We start from the raw sequence: 17,920 nt of genomic DNA, 5'->3' as shown, positions 1-17,920 counted from the left end.
TGCATCAAAACACAGCCATTGTGGATCTGCAATGTCTTAAACGGCATTGTTTTGACACTTGTTCAAATGTCATGGCAGAAAACAGTAAAGCAAAATGGATGTGCAAGTTATGGCATTCGTAACTCATGGTAGTGGCTATAAAATGGCAAGTAAGTATAAGCCAATAATTTGTCATTCAATTGTCAACATTTTTCAAGTTTGAAAATGCTGAGATTCAGCGCTGCCGATCAAAACATCACCATAGGATGTATCCGAAGAGGGGAATTGCAGTCCACCACACACAGTTGCACACCACTTCAATGTCCACCACAGCACCATTTGCCACCTTTGTGACCGATACAGACAGTTCAATTCCACTGCAGACTGTCCGAGAACCAGCCGACGAAGAGTTACCACCCCTGCATTCGACTGTTCCACCTTATTTTCATTTAAATGTTTCATGTTATCACAATGCCACAGCTATGGAGGCTGCAGGATGCATCCCTGGTTTGTGGAGGATATCAGACCAGACTGTCAGGAAAATCTTCGCGAGGCTGGAATAAGACCCAGAAGACCAGCTGTCGTCCCTGTTTTGCAACAGATCCATCTACAGCAATGCTTGCATTGGTGCCATATCTTACAGCCTTGGAATTTAAGAAACTGGAGACAGGTGTGGTTTAGCGATGAATCACAATTTCTTCTTCACGGGCAAGATGGAAGACAACGTGCTTATCATCATCGAAATGAGCGTTTTGCCCCACATTATGTACGTGAATTTGACAAATTCGGTGGTGGTAGTGTCATGGTGTGGGGGGCCATATCCTACACCACAAGATCTGACTTGGTTGTGGTTCAGGGAAATTTGAAAGCAAATCGCTACATGAATCAAATTCTTCAACCTCACCTTCTTCCAATCATGACTGCCAGAGAGAGCTGTTTCAACAGGACAACACTCCTCGGCACACAGCTCGTGTCACGGTAGACTACCTTCATAATGCCAACATCAACGCTTTGACCTGGCCGCCGAGATCTCCAGATCTCAACCCATATGAACATCTCTAGGATGAACTCGATCGCGGTGTATGTCAACATCAGAACATGCCGCAGACACTCACACAACTGGCGAATAAAGCATAGTCTACCCCCAGTACCCTCAGGTGAATCAAGTATAGTCTACCCCCAGTACCCTCTGGTGAAGCAAGCATAGTCTATCCCCAGTACCCTCTGGTGAATCAAGCATAGTCTATCCCCAGTACCCTCTGGTGAATCAAGTATAGTCTATCCCCAGTACCCTCTGGTGAATCAAGCATCGTCTACCCCCAGTACCCTCTGGTGAATCAAGTATAGTCTATCCCCAGTACCCCCTGGTGAATCAAGTATAGTCTACCCCCAGTACCCTCTGGTGAATCAAGCATAGTCTATCCCCAGTACCCTCTGGTGAATCAAGCATAGTCTATCCCCAGTACCCTCTGGTGAATCAAGTATAGTCTATCCCCAGTACCCTCTGGTGAATCAAGCATAGTCTACCCCCAGTACCCTCTGGTGAATCAAGCATAGTCTATCCCCAGTACCCTCTGGTGAATCAAGTATAGTCTATCCCCAGTACCCTCTGGTGAATCAAGTATAGTCTATCCCCAGTATCCTCTGGTGAATCAAGCATAGTCTACCCCCAGTACCCTCTGGTGAATCAAGCATATTCTACCCCCAGTACCCTCTGGTGAATCAATTATAGTCTATCCCCAGTACCCTCTGGTGAATCAAGCATAGTCTATCCCCAGTACCCTCTGGTCAATCAAGCATAGTCTATCCCCAGTACCCTCTGGTGAATCAAGCATAGTCTATCCCCAGTACCCTCTGGTGAATCAAGCATAGTCTACCCCCAGTACCCTCTGGTGAAGCAAGCATAGTCTATCCCCAGTACCCTCTGGTAAATCAAGCATACTCTACCCCCAGTACCCTCTGGTGAATCAAGTATAGTCTACCCCCAGTACCCTCTGGTGAATCAAAATATGATATTTCATACACCCTCCTTTGGTATCACACCAAACATGGTGCCACACAGATTCTGCTGCATCACACATGCCTCACACTAGTTCTATCTGGAACTGCAAGGTGAGCTTACAGGCAACAAGCCTGATGGACACAATATCTAATTTTCTAAAAGCAAGGTTATCTCCGACTGCATGACACAAACAGGAAAGTAATGAGGAGTGCAGAGTGGTGTTTGGGTGTACAGAGCTCAGGGGTGCACCAGCATGGAGATTACTACTGACAATAATGTGAGGTGGTGAAATTGGGTTTAACGTCGCGTCCAAAATTATTGCACTTATATAGCGATGTGCATGAACGTGTGTGTGTGTGTGTGTGTGTGTGTGTGTGTGTGTGTGTGTGTGTGTGTGTGTGTGTGTGTGTGTGTGTGTGTGTGTGTGTGTGTGTGTGTGTGTACTAGTCTGGACTGATGCTGATTTCATAATGCTTGCGCACTGAGATACCATGCCAGTTTATTTAAGATGAATACCCCACTCAAACACAGTAAATGGACTCCAAGCCGACCATTCCTTGTTTTAGCCCCTTTATGCCGTGTGCCAGGCAGGGTAACAACAAGTACCATCTTTTAACGTCTTTTGGTATGATGCGGGAGGGGATCAAAACCCCGGACCTTCCACACTGCTGGCAGATGCTCTACCACTAGACCATGGAGGGGGTTGACAATATTGTGAAGTACACATGACTGTAACACACCACTCCTCACTCCTTAGTCCACTTTTTTATTCATGGATTTAGCTTCAGTGTTTTGTTGGAACATAGAGGTTTTTTGGACTTTCAGCTGTGAATGATTAAATCAATTGACTTGTTCAATTTTGAAATCATGAAACATTAACCGAATGTTAAAAATAATGACTGGTGACTTGATCACAGTTATTTATATCTTTATGTAGAAAATTTCCCCAATATGGAAAAGTAAACAATGAACTGAGTGCCCTGAGCAAGTGGTCAGACCAGCAGTCATGGGGCTCTTACTGGTGAACGGCCTGTATGCCGGCAGTATGTTAGACTTGTGATCATGTGTATTGGAGGATGTGCTGTTTCAGTGCTTACATTACCTGGCACTGTGTGGTGGACATATTGAGCATTTTAATCACGATAATTAAATTAATAAAACTAGATTAATTGGAAACTCGTCTCAAAAATCCACCACATGACTGACCTGACAAGAGGCAACTGTTCAGCATAAATAATATCCGGAAGGCTATCACAGAAGGATTGTTCACGAAAAAACGAGTTCTAAACGATCTAACCTGACAACGCCAATTATTGGATTCTGGGATAATATTAATAGTTTGTTTGTGACAAGAAACAACAAATAGAACAAATTACACTTCCAGGTTCACGACGTCATTCAAGTGTCTGTTATTAACGTATGGCGCGGTACTGGAGATATAAGAGACAGTGCAGCTGCAGTAACCTGAATACCACAGAACGTTTAACAGAAGTATATATTTTAATAAACTCATTTATGAAAGAAAACAAATGAAGTCCAGTTGAAAGATCTAATTCATTTACATTCGTCAACCAAACACATGTTACTCTTTAAGGAAGAGAATATATGAATGTCAACTATATTATAAGGAATACAACGTTTTGGAGTATATGCTTACTCCTTCATCAGGTGAATGAATGCCATGAGACAGAGAACATATATATGTACATGTAAGGACAACAAAATTAATAAGATAACAAAAGGTGGAAAATAACAAAGGGTAGACACTAACAAGGGAAGCCAACAGATGACTGGCGCTGATAGGTGATTAACAATAGACAATGGATGCCAACACTTTATAATTCGCGTAATTCGCGCTGATAGTATGAAAGCTAGTACTTAAGTTATCATAGATAAGTAATAGGCAATGGACACTGGGCAAACGGGAGGCCAGGGGTAATTAGCACTGATAGGCGAAAGAATGGACATAGCAAAGGGCAAATTGAAGCCAGCTAGGTGACAGCACCGACAAAGATCAAAGCAATAAGTCCCAAGCACTAGGCAGATAGGTTCCCTGGTCACAGTTCATGACTGGCTGGTGTCTCCTGATGTCAATGGCTTCTCGTAGTTTCCTTTGTTGCCAGTTGTTGTTGTTGGTAGACAGGACTTTGGTGGCTTCCCATATGATGTTATGGTTTTGTTTCTTCACCGCTCCCTCAACTACTATCCTGTTCACCTAGTCTCCAAAACCATCTGCAAGACCCTCATGAACTCCGACCCCAGGCCCGAACCAGCTCCTTCACCCATCAGAATCACCATACCCTACCATGGCCCTGTCACTTATCAGATTTCCCGCCTCATCAAGAACAAATCCAACACAGATGTCACCTTCTCTAGCGGCAAGACCATCAAGACCCATCTACAAGCCAATGGCAGAGGCACAAGCAGCGCAAGTCCCAACCCCCAAGGATGTATATATACCAGATCCCCTGCAACTGTGGCCACCAGTACATTGGAGAAATCCTCAGACCCCTCAACACCAGACTCAAAGAACATCGGACCTCTGTAAACAAACTGGACCTGAAATCCACTATTTCCGAACACAAGAAGAACCAAATGTTACCTTTGTCATGTAATCACCTACATGTTCTATTTGGTAGTTTCTTACAGACTGCCGCCACGTGCCCTTCAACGAGCTGAAAAGTCGCAAATCTAGAGGCTGTATCAGGTGTGAAGCATGTTCTTGTAGGCAATATAGTTCAATGCCATTATCCCTACAGATGTCAGAAGCTGTCATGGTTAGATGAGTAGAAGGTCCATCAACTAGGAGCAGGAAAGGGCACTGAACTCCACGCTGATCAAGATCTGGAATAAAAACATCTTAGATCCATGTAGCAAAGAGTTCAGAGTCCATCCACCCATTCTCTGATCTTCCTATGACAGCTTCTTCAAAGCCCTACAACGAATTGTATGCAAATCACTGACCTGGGTACACAATAAGAGGTGGCATGTAGTGGCCACTTGCGAGAACACATGAAGTACAGTTATTTGAGACTTGTCATAGGCAGTAAAATTGTACAGCACCTGCGAGACTCTTTGTGCTAAAACCTTCCAACTTTTTGGACACATTGGGAAGCCATTATCGTCGGCGTTATAGATCCTAGTTGGATCATGAAGAAGATCTGGCTGGTTGATCTCTACAGTGATATACTGTTTAAAGTTGTCAAACCAGCCCCTCATCTTTGCTGGCATTACAAGTGACCGCTCTTTAGCTGATTGTGCCGGTGATCTTGCGGAGATATTTGGGTGTCTCTTGAGGAACCCCTTGTACCAATCTTTTCCGGGCTTGTTCTCTTTAAAAAGACTGCCATCTTCTGTTAATATTTTCTGAACTGTGGAAAGTAGCTCTTGTTTCGTTTGTCCAAAACTGATTTTCACCATGGCAATAAACCACTTCTCAAGTTTGAGTTCTGTCCTGGAACACTTCTATGGTCATATTTGCCACTATAATGATCATGAAGTGTTGTGTAGGGAATGCCATAAACTTTAGATGCTTTAGAAATTGAAATTTCATCACAGAAACAGCTTCACTTAAAATTTCTTGTGAGTACTTTTGCCTTTCTGTGGTAGACCCGTATTGGCGATTTATTGTTTCCTGAAATAAGATTACTATTTAAGGACCGCCGTCATATAGCTGGAACATTGCTGAGTGCGGCATTAAACAACAAACCAACCAACCAACCAACCAACCAACTATTTGAAGATCGCCGTTTTAAAAAGAGATTTACTCCACTAAATGCTATAATTATTTGTTAATTTTTATCAATGTGATATTACGATTTTTCATTGTATTTTTGGTGAAAATACTTCACGGTACAATATATATTGTATATTATATATTCATAAATATATATAAATATATTTATACTAGATCTATCATGTATTTTATTTTGTTTTTTAAATTTATTCACATGAGCGCATTACTTTAGGTATGTGAATAATTTCATCTAATTGTAAATCGAGTGAACACGTCTTTCTTGTGTATTTTGCATTCTATCTTATTAAGTGCAATTTTTTTATATATTATGTATAAATCTCATATATGTTAATTTTAAATAAAGGAAACATAAATATCAGTCATTTCAATTCACTGAATATTTACATATACAACTAGGACTATCGGTGGTTAATCAAGTTGGTTCGCAGTGGAAGACTAAACTAAACGAAACTAAACATGAACTTACCTTGCAATCAACTAAACGTGAAATCCCCTTGTAATCAACTTAACGTGAAATCCCCTTGTAATCAACTAAACGTGAAATCCCCTTGTAATGTAATGAACAATGGAAATGCGATAAGATCAAAAGAAATGGATTTGATACTTAAAGTGAAGTTGCCGTATGGTAACAATGTAAATGGGTAACTCTCTCTACTATTTCAATTCTATTCTATTTCTGTACTATTCTAATTCACTATTTGGTAACTTAGAGAGAGATATCCATTTGAATGCCAGAAGCCAACTGAAATAAACAGTGTCTAGAGCATGCGCATTTCGCGCTCATCCAGCAAGAAGCAAATGCTTCATGCCAACTTTAACGCTTTCCGCGAAGCTGTTGTGTACCCATGAATCAACCACTGTGTCCAGGAACATGAGACTTGTTCCCGGACAATTGTTCCCGGACGCTTCAGAACACGAGTTATCGGTAAATGCCGTACTCAAGTTTCAAGTGGAGGCCTTTTCCGATGCAGACTGTAACGACTGCCAATGTGGTGGGAAGACTGCATTGTGGGACAGAAATACGTCATCGGAAGCTAGTCTATAAATATCTGGTGGAAACCCAACTTCAGCAATTGGCTTAATGTCATGAAAATTACTGCCACTTAGTGGGTTAGAGTTCAAGGAGGCCGTGTCGCACATCGATTGTTATGGATTGATAGTACATACTTTTTGGCAATCGAAGCTTCATTCCAGAAGAGGAAGTATACTAACTATTGACATGCGCATTTATGATGGTAAATGTGTATCTTTAACGTGTTTGAGATTGGATTTATAAGTCCATTGGTAAATACCACACCATCGGTAATACCCGCCTCCGCTCTACATATGTCCCAAGTTTGGTAAAGAAATATTGTAACGTTATCAAGATCTGCTCCAGAAACAAGCACTACCGCAATTTCCATCCTAAGTCAAAGTTGTTGCCATGTAAGTTCGAAAGCTTTTTTGTCAAAAATCCCAAACTATCAAAAGTCACCAGTTCACCAGTAGACCTATCTATGTGCGCGATTAGGTGAAGGAATAATGGTACATTTTTCAAGGTCTGCTCCAGAAAGGAGCACCACCGCCATTAACAGCCTAAGTGGAAGTTGATGCCATGGAAATTTGAAAAAGATTGTTGTAACTATCAAAGGCATCAGTTCACAACTAGACCTATCTTTGTGCCAAGTGCGGTTTTCAAGATCTGCTCCTGAAACGACATATTGCATGGACCGACTGACAGTTTTATTACCCCCCACAAAATGTGTTGCAGGGGATATAAAGAACACTTGTCACTACTTCCATTAGAGAGAAGATTCACTAAATGACAAGTGAAATTGTCACATAGGCAAGCACATTTTCATGTTTGAACTCCATGTTCTATTTCCTGAAAGATGAGGATAAACATTCCTGCTGTTGATTTCACTGAAGACAGATCAACAGCTGAAGTTAAGTTTTTGAAGACAGCAGATGACAGTTTTCAAACTTTTACAGTTCAAAGGCAGGGATAATCAAATTCATTTCATGGCGTATTTTAGGCCAGCCGTCTCCACTCACATTAATTTGGTGACAAATTTCATGATTTACAGTCTTCGTGAAGAATATTTAATGTAGGATCAACCGCACAGGACAGTAGAGCTGATATGGTCGTTGCCATCACAGGTACTACAGATATGTACCCCAGGTACATTTCAGGGTACAGAAATGTACCCCAGCCACAATCAGGGCCTTCCCCAGAGGTAGAGGTAATTATGAAGAGGGACATGCTAAGTACCAGTAAGTACCTTATGATATTCATACCAGCTCAAAAGAGACTGATTTATTCTTATAGTATCTCCAAATTAAGTAGGATTAAACTGATATGTTAAGATGACATAAAAGTGAACTATTTTTGCTGTTTACTTATCAAAGTCTGCAACATTGTTTAAGACGCAGCAAGGCCACACATTCTCAACATGCCCTACAGTGATTCCTCGATATACTGCTGCCACCAGGGTCCAAGATCTGACCCAGGTTCTACAAACGAATGTTATATAAATATTCATTGCTGATGATAAACACATTACATAATTATGGCAGTGAATGGAACGTAATTGCTAATTTCACAAGCACATGAAGTATGTGTAGTTGAAATTATAATTTCATGAGTAAAACGCAGTAGATGTGATATTGGTATCTCCTTCATAGCACTCATTACCAGGCAATTAAAAGCCGGAAAATCTTGTAACGACGAGATTCTCGCGAGAAGCCCTTCTAAGATTGGACGAAAAACCATAATAAGAGGTTCAACGAGTATCCGAGTCTATAACATTTTAATTATTTTAAGTCAATAAATGCGAAACGCACAGAGGACCAACAAGTCCGAGATTGGAGGGAACACAGAGAGATTCATGATGTTCCTCAGCAAATCCAAGGCATGACATCACGTCTGGGGTGCACTCGAGTGGCCAATGGAAGAGAACAAAATCTGATTATGCTCTAAGTCTGAGTAGTGACGATGATACATTAATCAGGTTATACAACACACAAGGAGGAAGTGGGTGGGAATATCCATCTACTACGTTTTAATCATGAAATTACAATTTCAACTACACACATTTCGTGTGCTTGTGAAATTAGCAATTTCACTTCATAAGAAATGAAGTAGACATGATATTGGTAGTTCAGAGCCTGTCTGTCTGCCGGACTGTGGTGGCATTGCTGTTGCTGGCTGCAGGTCTCCGCAGATTAAAGTATTTGAAGGTTGATGCGTTTGACCAGTTTCCCAGCCTGAGAATATCAGCAAGCGAGGTTCCCTTGGCAAAGGCCTAAGATGTAGAAGTGCCTCTGATGGAGTGAGCTATGAAAATGTAAGTGTTAATCCCATGATGAGATGCTCCAGAGGCTGCGGCCCATCTAGCCAGAGTTGCTGATGAGGCCACTTTGTAAGGCCCTACATAGCTAGTTCTGTCCTCAGATCTCCATGAGGAACTCAATAGGTAGGCTTCAAGGCATGTAACTAAGCAAAGATCAGTATTTTCATTGAAAGATTCCAGTATCAAGGACTCAGGAGTCAAACCTGTCTTAGTGACCCTTGTTGGTCTGGTGAGATGAAACTCCACCATCTCCCCTCTGTCAGACATGCAGTTGATATCTAGGGCGAGTAGTTCAGAGGCTCCGGAGGCTCAAGTCAACATAAACAAAATAGTGAGGTTCGGACAGACCCTTATTGGTCAGATTCGCATTGGACCATCCAGGAAATGTCTAGATTCCCACTCTGCCTGAATGTTCTCCACTCCCAGGAGATAGATTGCACACAGATTCAGGTGTTTTTCCAGACAAAACTCCCAGATTTGTTTGGCTATCATGAGGAGGGTAGTCGTGTAACCCTTTGGTGATTCACATGCATGACTGTGGTTCGGTTGTCTAGCTGTAACTCTATGTTCTTGCAACAAAGAGTCTTGCAGAAAGCTAGGAGGCCTAGCCTAACTACCTTTAGTTCCAGAGCATTTATGTGAAGTTTGCTCTCATCCTGGGACCAACGTCCTCCTGTGTCAGTTTGTTGGCAGACCACCCCCAGCCCAGGTTGGACACATCTGTCTGTCGGATCAGATCGGGATGGGTTGCTCGGTTGTTTGACAACCACTGTAGTTCTTGTCAGCAGTTCTGAGATAGGGTTATCTCCAGGAGGCTGGCAAGTTGGCGAATAGACACCAGAATGGAGTCCCAGGGACGAATTAACAGTTCTATCAGTTCCACCAAGCAGAGAGTGTCGTCCAGGTAGATTTACCAACCTTTTGCCCGCCTGTCTCAGGAGACATGTGACTGGCCACAGCAGCTTTGGGGCCAGTTCGAATGGAAGGCTTCCGAGAGCTCTTGAGATCTGTAGCAATAGGGACTGTCAAGTAACGTGCGAAAACTAAATAAAAACTTCAAAACTTACGTACGAATAGATCAACGTAATGTTACGTTTGAGGCCATAATGTAGAAGGGCTTCTGGGTAATCTCGCGATAATCCTGTCATTACGAAATTTGCTAGCTTTTAATGACCTGTTAATGAGTGCTATGAAGAAGATGCTAATATCACATCTACTACATTTTATGAAGTGAAATTATTTCACAGTGGCATGTGACATGAATGTGGATATATGTAACGTTGATGGTAGACGATGATTCAAAATGTACGCAGACATTAGATAAATAATGATTAGTTCAAATTAATCATAGTATTATCTTACGACTGGATGTAATATATATGGAAGCCAACTGTTGTTATATTCTGGTTTCCCGGAAGAAACCTGGTCCGTTTGCCAACTTACTCACATTATCAGTCGATGAGAGTGCATTACCAAGCCAGACAAGAACTGCAGCCAAACTGATGTGAGACCAAGGCTGTGATTGGTTAATATATGATGACATTTCAAAATAATGAAAAATCAGGACACAGTCGGCGCTCTGTATGCACGTTATATACATATACATTACGTAGATATCTTCACGGTTATTTGAGCAATTTTAACAAGTTATCAGACATCTGTCTGTCTGTATACAAGAGTAGTTATTGATGAATCAAAACAATACCATGGAATTTGGATTGTTGAATAGTTTTTTTAGTTCTGCTCCGGAAATGACACCTACTTCCACTTCAGTCTAATCTGTTTCCATGGATAAAATCCAAGTTTGAAAAATTCCTAAAGAGCAAAAAGCACCACTTCATGACTTATCTGTCATGCCATGATAAATTTAACAACTGCTCATCACCTGTGTTCACATCAAGAAGCAAGTTTATACAATGTTGATTGTAAAACCTAGGTATTACAATTGAAATGTAAGACCTCAAAGCAGGTTTAGAAGTTATCTATTTCAAAACCCAGGTTTGGAAGAGAACCGCTTCAAAAATAGGGCTTGAAAGATGAGCTGGTTCCTAGGTTTACCCGAGGTGTTACGGAACCTAATGTAATATAGGGTAATACAGTGATAGGTTTATAAGCGTGTGCTTAGCTCAACTGCATGAGTGATTGTGAGTTTCCTTCTGGGTGCACACACTTTGGCTTGTGTGTGCAGATGTATCACGTGCTGTTTGTACATTGGATGAAATTTCATTGTGATTAGACGTTGCGTTCAGATGCAATGCCACGGTATTGTAAATGTTCACCTCAATGATAGCTATATCCAAATCATTAGTTCTCTAATTTATTGTTGGTAGCATATAATAACAGGTAATTTGAGATGAGCTATTGTGATCATATACCAGAGAAATACTGACTGATGGCAGCCATTACTATCACCAGAGGTCGGAAGTGCTGAGTTTCAGGTTTCAGCATTACTGATATAGCCAGAAGATGAGTCTCAGACAGTTTCAATTAGTTTTAACTTATCTAGCTCTGTCTTTGACTTCAATAAGCCATCACAAACAACCATCACCAGCAAACAACAACCAATCCAGCCCAAGTCCCATAATATACAGGCTGAATCATTTCTTCAAACCAAACAATTTTCACAAAACCTGTTAATACCCATGCGTTCACGGTATATTTCCCCTCCACACATTGCCAAACATGTTAACGCACATGCTGACACAGTATATTTCCCCTCCACATATTGCCAAACATGTTAACACCCATGCTGACACAGTATATTTCCCCTCCACACATTGCCAAACATGTTAACGCCCATGACGACACAGTATATTTCCACTCCACACATAGCCAAACATGTAAACGCCGATGCTGACAGGGTATATTTCCATTCCGCACATTGCCAAACATCTTAACTCTTTCAATACCGTAGGCCGGTATATAGGCCAAGAAGCATCGAGTCACCAGACACTGTAGGCCAGTTTCCGGCCAAGCCCTAGTCATGTCAAAACAGTATATATTTTTATAGACCTACCTTTAATATCATTCATTTATTAAATCTATCACATTTCACAATGTCTGAACTACGTATTCCATTTCAATTTATCATTTTTTATTGATGAATTAAAAAATTATTCACTATTTCCCGCAGTGTTATTGAAAATATAACTCTCAGACACACACTTCGACAACGGGTCCACATCGAACATGTCAAAGAGCAAAATAAAGACGTTTTAAACAAATCTTTAAATATATTATACAAAGTAATAAATAAAATCAACAAAAATATATCTAAAAGTAATCAAACTTACATCTAAGTTATTATTTCCATCTTTTCGTGCGATCGAGTGTAATGTAAGTCAAATGACATCTCAGCTTTCGTCGCCTTGAATTCTCGGCTCTGACACGATGTTTAATGCAAAAATTTATGCATGAAAAATCTTTGTTACAGCTCGTAACCTTGCACGATACATTCACGAAGTTCCATATTTTTAATATATACTCAACAACAAAAGTTCCTGTGACACCAATATTTTAGTGTATTTTTCAAACAAGTAACGTTTGGTTTTCAATATTGTAGTATGGAATATTGTAGTAAGTCACAAAAATGCAACTGCTAAAGAAAAGCATGCATTCAATGCAAAAGTTGACTTTTATGTAAGCCCCATACATTTCACTACCCAAGAATGGGTATAAAAACATGTGCGTTAACGGAATTCCATATGCATTGTTTAGCATTGTGCTGACAACAACCACTCAGAAAAACAACAAAATTATGCAATTATTCAACATTACGAAATGCCACGCCTGTCCGAAAATGAGCGTCTGCGAGCCATTGGTATGCGTGAAGCAGGATCGAGTCAACGTGATGTTGCAAGACAATTTAACGTCCACAGAAACACCATTTGGTGTTTATGGCAACGTTGGTAACGGACGAATGCAGTCAGAGACCATCCTCAGAGTTGCAGGCCACGCATAACCAATAATCGACAAGACAACTGTATCGAACAACACACCTACGAAATCGATTCCAGCCAGCAACAGTGACTGCAAGAAGCATCCATGGCCTTCGACGAATATCTTCACAAACCGTACAATGTCACCTCAGATGTGCAGGGACTGTCGCCAGAAGACCCGCCAGACATCCCATTTTGACAGGAAACCACCGTCAAGCACGTCTACAGTGGTGCAGACAGCGTCTACGCTGGACGGCCATGCAGTGGGGACAAGTTCTATTCACTGACGAGTCTCGTTTTCACAGCCACAGCGATAGACGGATTCGAGTGCACCGACGTCGAGGTGAACGTTAGTCAATCATTGTGTCATGGCAGAAGATCGGTTCGGGGGCGGAAGCGTTTTGGTATGGGGTGGGATTACAGCATGAAAGAGGACCCGTTTGATCGTGGTAGAGGGAGATCTCAATGGCACTGCTGTTCTACCGTTTTTGCGTCGTCATGGCCCAGGCATGATCTTTCAACATGACAACGCCCAGCCTCATATTGCTCGGCTTGTTCAGGATTCTCTTCAACAAAACAATGTGAATGTCATCACCTGGCCGGCTCACTCCCCTGATCTCTCACCAATCGAGCACATGTGGGATGAGATGGATCGGCGCCTTCGACGTCAATTCCATTATATTAAGATGTGTTACTTGCATCGCAACCAGAGATGGACACACACACTATTGATTTGTAAATTGACATTTTGGCATGTTCATGTTTTTTTATGAAATCAGCCATTTTCTAAAGTCAGTATGGCAAATTAAACTATTTGAACACTTACAGGAGTCTTTTATCTGTCGCAAACCAAAATTGTTTCAGATTTGGTAAAAAACATAACTTTGCATTAAATCTTATTCAATGTCACAGGAACTTTTGTTGTTCAGTATATATAGTGATTTCCTGCTTAAAACGTTCAGAATAACACGATTTAACAAAAATCTTTCGTCAACTTCTGAAATTGATCATATACAAGCTTGGTATCACAGCTGTAAGTTGATTGGCTTGCTTAGATCACGTGCTCAAATTTGACCAATCACGAACCTTGTAGCAGATTTCAGCAAGAAAGCGCCATTAGAAACCAATTTTAATCCGATGAAATCACTTGTTATAACTACGAAAAAACTCCAGGCGATGTTACGAGCGTGTAGATGAAGGAATAAGCTTTCCAGTGATGTGTCATATGTCAGTCTTCGACGAACATGCTATTCATACGAAGTTTCGAAAACGGGTGTATTTCTTCATGTTACTGAGCGGACAGCCGCTGTTATCGGGAAATGGGTGATGACAGATACTATTTATAATTCTTTTTAAAAAAAAATTCCAATTACATAAACAATGAAAATAAAACAGAAATAGGTAAATGGATTTTATAAAATCTTATATTTGCCAAAAATTGTGTTAGCTTACATTTTTTTATTTACAACGAATTTAAATAAGTTTTTAATGCATTATTTTAAATAATGTGAAAAACATGACTTTCATAATTATAAACCATGGGATCAGACCTTTCAAATGGTGTACATGTAGTAGCAAAGATATTTTACAAGCAGATATTTTCTTTGATAAATGTTGGCTTCATCTATCACACAAGAGTCTCTGGGAACTCAGGGCCCAGCAGTAAACACTTCTGGTTGACTGGAGTTAACACCCATCCTGACAGTGTATATTTCCCCTCCTCACATTGCCAAACATCTTAACACCCATCCTGACAGGGTATATTTCCCTTCCTCACATTGCCAAACATCTTAACACCCATGCTGACAGGGTATATTTCCCCTCCTCACATTGCCAAACATCTTAACACTCATCCTGACAGGGTATATTTCCCCCCCTCACATTGCCAAACATCTTAAAACTCATCCTGACAGGGTATATTTCCCCTCCTCACATTGCCAAACATCTTAACACCCATCCTGACAGGGTATATTTCCCTTCCTCACATTGCCAAACATCTTAACACCCATGCTGACAGGGTATATTTCCCCTCCTCACATTGCCAAACATCTTAACACCCATCCTGACAGGGTATATTTCCCTTCCTCACATTGCCAAACATCTTAACACCCATGCTGACAGGGTATATTTCCCCTCCTCACATTGCCAAACATCTTAACACTCATCCTGACAGTGTATATTTCCCCCCCCCCTCACATTGCCAAACATCTTAAAACTCATCCTGACAGGGTATATTTCCCTTCCTCACATTGCCAAACATCTTAACACCCATGCTGACAGGGTATATTTCCCCTCCTCACATTGCCAAACATCTTAACACCCATGCTGACAGGGTATATTTCCCTTCCTCACATTGCCAAACATCTTAACACTCATCCTGACAGGGTATATTTCCCCTCCTCACATTGCCAAACATCTTAACACTCATCCTGACAGGGTATATTTCCCCTCCTCACATTGCCAAACATCTTAACACTCATCCTGACAGGGTATATTTCCCCTCCTCACATTGCCAAACATCTTAACACCCATGCTGACAGGGTATATTTCCCCTCCTCACATTGCCAACCATCTTAACACCCATGCTGACAGGGTATATTTCCCCTCCTCACATGGTCAAACATCTTAACACTCATCCTGACAGGGTATATTTCCCCTCCTCACATTGCCAAACATCTTAACACCCATGCTGACAGGGTATATTTCCCCTCCTCACATTGCCAACTATCTTAACATCCATGCTGACAGGGTATCTTTCCCCTCCTCACATGGTCAAACATCTTAACACTTATCCTGACAGGGTATATTTCCCCTCCTCACATTGCCAAACATCTTAACACCCATGCTGACAGGGTATATTTCCCCTCCTCACATTGCCAAACATCTTAACACCCATGCTGACAGGGTATATTTCCCCTCCTCACATTGCCAAATATCTTAACATCCATGCTGACAGGGTATCTTTCCCCTCCTCACATGGTCAAACATCTTAACACTCATCCCGACAGGGTATATTTCCCCTCCACACATTGCCAAACAAGAACAAATAGGAGAAGATAACATTTAATTAAAATTTTAAAAATGCATGGAAGTGAATTAGGTTTGCCTGTATTACCCCAGTCACCAAAGTTAAACAAAGTTGAGAAATGCAAGATAGCCAATTAACAAGGGCAGACAGCTGGGCAGCAATTGCCTGAGTCATTGCAGGTTCTTACTGAAAATGTACTAAAAGAGCCTCTCTCAATGCAAGTCCACTGTTCTGCAGTGATTAAAACTCCAAGCTCCTGTCAGTGGTAATTATGTTACATTCAGTGAGACAGGAGAATTAACTCTCACTTAACATTTCTCATTAAACTTACAATTGACGCATGTCAATCAGATAAATCTAGATTTCTCTGTAATGATGTCTAAACAGCATGGAAGGGTAGTGACACTCTTACTGCAGCAACATACATTGATACATGTACCATTAGGTGGACTCAAATAAGTCTCAACTGAGTTGGAAATCCAATAAGAGAGATTAGCTCACCTTACACTGAATATTAATACCTAGGTAACAAAGGGGTAAAACTGGTTGCTAGAGAAGGGTGCCTATCATCTAATGCAATGAATGTCATGCCGCAGATTCTCATGTACACAGTTCCCTTCTTCAGATCCTATACTTAATGATGCCCCTTATTATTGCCGGTGTGAACCATATTGGACAGTTGATGTTTTATTATAAAAAAAACAATTATTCAAAATCGGTAATAGAAAATGACAAGATAAAAAAACATGTACTTAAAGTTCTGCAGACACGTTTATCATGCTTGGGTGCACTGTCCAGTATTCGATCACACCTGCAGAATTGACGTCGATCTCTTTTAAAGTCCCGTGCTACACACATGGCTCAGTATCGGATGTGACCCCCACCAGCAATGATGCAGGCCCTAACACGACGACGAACTGAGTACACGTGTCTCCTGACATCCTGATATGGGATCCTACCCTATTCTTCCTGCAGGGCAATTGCCAAGGCATCCCTTGTCAATGGCGGCTGTTGATGTTTCCGAATCCTGCATCCAAAAATGGCCCCAGAGGTGCTCTATGGGCGACAGGTCCGGTAATCTGGCTGGCCACTGTTATATGGTCAAGTTTTTGGCGTTCAGAAAGTCGCTAGTGACTGGAGCTGAGTGAGGGGTGTCGGTGTCCTGCTGAAACAGCGGCCATGGGTGTTGTTGCAGGAAAGGCAGTACCACAGGCCGCAAAACCTCATCAATGTAACGACGTGCAGTGAGATTTCCATTGATGATGACCAGATCTATCTTCTGGTTCCCGCAGATGCCACCCCATGACACTACCACCTCGATGAGGCTCCACTTCTTGGACACAACAACGTGCCGTTTGTTCACATCATCGGTAGATTCGAACCCGCCCATCAGACTTGAAGAGCTGGCACCTACTCTCATCGTTGAAGAGCACTCTTCCCCAATTTCTCTGCTGTCACTGCTGTACAGTCCTGGCCCATCTCAGTCTGTGACGTCGGTGTAGAAACGTTAATGTCATGCCCTTGAAAGGTTGATAGGCACGGAGACCATACAGGCGGAGTCGTCTAACAACGGTCCTTCTGCTGACTGGATGTCCAGGCTGTTTGCGGATGATGACATCACAGTTAGGAATCTGGCCTTTAGGTGAAGCACCCGTAAATATAACGGTCTTCCTGTGGGGTCGTGACCTTGGGTGTTCCACTCCTCGGCCTGTCTGCAGTACTGCCAGTTTGCCTGCGACGTGTGACAAGTCTGGCAATGGTGCACTTGAAGCAGCCCAAGATCCTGGCAACATGCTCCTGCGTCGCTCCCATTTGCAACATTAGGATGGCACACTTCACATTTTTTAGTGATTAAATTCACTTTTCTCGCAAATCACGTGAAGT

The 17,920-nt window shown here is 41.6% G+C and overlaps 1 pseudogene; it reads right to left on the bottom strand.

Annotated features, from left to right (window-relative positions):
* Positions 1–4,550: 4,550 nt before the first annotated feature.
* LOC125381417 lies at positions 4,551–5,401 on the bottom strand (annotated as a pseudogene).
* Between the last annotated feature and the right edge of the window lie 12,519 nt (positions 5,402–17,920).

The sequence above is a fragment of the Haliotis rufescens genome, unplaced genomic scaffold (assembly GCF_023055435.1).
Source record: "Haliotis rufescens isolate VD_foot unplaced genomic scaffold, xgHalRufe1.0.p SCAF_18, whole genome shotgun sequence".
In the NCBI taxonomy this organism is placed as follows: domain Eukaryota; kingdom Metazoa; phylum Mollusca; class Gastropoda; order Lepetellida; family Haliotidae; genus Haliotis; species Haliotis rufescens.
Note: the sequence above shows the minus strand (reverse complement) of the source record. Positions and strands in the feature narration are given on the sequence as shown.